Source organism: Camellia sinensis, chromosome 3 (genome assembly GCF_055761805.1).
Source record: "Camellia sinensis isolate YWXY chromosome 3, ASM5576180v1, whole genome shotgun sequence".
In the NCBI taxonomy this organism is placed as follows: domain Eukaryota; kingdom Viridiplantae; phylum Streptophyta; class Magnoliopsida; order Ericales; family Theaceae; genus Camellia; species Camellia sinensis.
The window spans coordinates 109646238-109648694 of record NC_138963.1 but is presented as its reverse complement, the minus strand read 5'-3'; the positions used below and the strand labels follow the sequence as shown (position 1 = coordinate 109648694).

The 2457-nt window shown below is 29.8% G+C and overlaps 1 long non-coding RNA gene across 1 annotated transcript; it reads right to left on the bottom strand.

Moving 5' to 3' along the window:
• Positions 1-532: 532 nt before the first annotated feature.
• On the bottom strand, positions 533-2161 carry LOC114321305 (uncharacterized). Its single transcript, XR_014364405.1, has 2 exons — positions 1749-2161; positions 533-941 (listed from the first exon to the last, which is right to left on the bottom strand). It is a non-coding gene; the product is annotated as an uncharacterized LOC114321305 (long non-coding RNA).
• Between the last annotated feature and the right edge of the window lie 296 nt (positions 2162-2457).

Sequence of the window (2457 nt, the reverse complement as noted above, 5' to 3'; positions counted from 1 at the left end):
CCTTATTGTTGTCTAAGAGACTTTGTTCTGATATATTTTGTGAATAAGCTGTGAAGCTTGGCTAGCAGAACTCTATTGAGTTTAAATGCATCAAAAAATTCATTAAAAGTTCAACTAGATGTGTAATTTTTATAAGCCATATAACAAAGTTAAAACCATAGATTTGGTTTATGTGCCATTATTTTCTTTAATAAATACATTATCACAGGCCATTGAAATTTTAAGAAAACATTAAAAATAAAACTTATTTCCAATGATTATATACCCTATAGCCAAACTTAGCCATTTGAAATTACAATTTTTGCTTTTTTTTAAGAATCTAAAAAGTTGATACGTTTGGGAAGATGAGTAACTTTTACTTTTATGTTAGTGAAAAAGTTTACTTTTTGAATTTTTTATGCAATGACAAGCAAACTTTTTGCTATTTGAATCCACCATCATTCCAAATAGTTTCAAAAATATATATATACATATATATTCTGTGTGCGCGTGCCCTATGTAACAGTTTTAAGAACCTGTTTAATTGCAAAAGTACAAGAATTTGATCAGTTCATATAATAAAACAATGCTCATTTAGTCCAACAAGATATGTAATGTGTTTCTAACAAAATGAAAAATATATATAAAGGAATCAACACTAGGATATAGAAGCACTAGTCTTACATATTCTTACATTATTGTTGAAATAAAGAAGAAGAACAAATACAACTGAAATCCGTCAATTAAGCGAGACCTTTTGATCAAGTCCTCTTAATGGCTGGGTTGCTATGCCCATGTCCCATGTTTGTTGTGGGTGGAAGACAGCTTGTGCTTGTGAAGCAATAAAGACCTTGATGAATCATAAACAAAATTAGTGTACTTGTATTTCTTGTGAGAGCTGTGTCAATAAAGTTCCTTGCCTCGTCACGCATTAGCTACTTCCCAATCTCTAGTGCATCGAACTGCAAATATATATCATGATCAAATTTGCGAATTTGCTGAACGATCTGATAATCATAGGAGAAACGTCATATCTAAACACTAGCCAAATTTGTTTATATGTATATAATATTAAAGCTATTTTATGCAAATATATTAACTAAAACAAATTGAAAATAATACATACATTGTAACATTATATAATATACTTTGAGAGTTCAATTATACAAGAGATACAAAGCTGTGGCTTTCTCTTCCCTCTCTCTTGTAATACTTTATTGCAGTTTGATAAATATAATACACTAATGGCTCCAATATAATATAAGAGAGACAAAGGCAGTGGCCTCACCACAAGGAAAATTCAAGCATACCAATAGAAACAAAGAACAGAACAAAAAAGACAAAAAGAAAAACATTGAAACCCCCTTTATGCAAAGATTAATCATTAACATTTTGTCATAACTCAATTTGAACACAAAACAACCTACAAAAAAGCTGAGAAGATTTTCATCTTCTTATAAGCAAATTCCTTTTTCATACAAATTTGTGCCCATAGTGTTTGTCAACAGAAAAATTGAAACTAGACATACAGGAAAATTAGTCCATAGAAAATTCTATCTACAATGAAGTAGATATATTTCCTAAACTTGAAATATAGATACAAACTCTAAACTTGAAATTAAAATGTAAGGCAACTTAATAATAGAGAGAAAAGGTTAATAACATAAAATATTCTTTATGATTTTAACAGCAAAACCACACATATTTAAGTGAAATGGTTCTGAAGTTCAAGAAGAAGAGATCAAATTGTTCAGGTGGGAATTTATTACCTAGGGTAGAGGCCAAGAGGTTGAAAGAGAAGCAATTGATCATCTGAATCACGAAATAGACGTCGAACTCGGTGAAAACAAGAGCTTCAATTCCATGCCTGACGTAAAATCTATCAGATTAAACATCTGTAGTCTTCCTTCCGATCACGTAGCAGATATATATATATATATATATATGCAGTTTGTGCTTTTGTATATATTGGTGTGTGATTTCGGAATGAATAGGAGGCGTTGTGGGATGGCTTCAGATCATCTATACAACGAGAAGAGTGAATTGGAATAGTCTTCTCCGATTGAGAGTTTTAATCACAGTAGGGTTTTTCAAATTATTAAGAATTTTAATTAATGTTTATAACTCTGCTAACTAACAGTGTTAGATTCAAATTCCCTGCAACGTGTAAAAAGCGTGGGACAGAGGTTGGGACACCAAAGTAGTAGCATGTAGTCCGTGATTTGATTTTGGAAATAAGTGTGTTTTAGTAACTTTTAATTTTTTGATCAAAATATGAAGTAAAAAAATTTTATATGTTTAAAATGGCTTTTTAATTTTTTATAAAAAAATGTGTAAAAAATAGAGAGAAAAGTGAATTTTTAATTTTTTGGTATAAGTTATAGGCTTTTTAATTTTTTAAATAATTTTTTTGACTTTTAGACTAAAACTATCACTTCCCAAATGACACCTAAATTAACAAATCCTCAACACATGTAA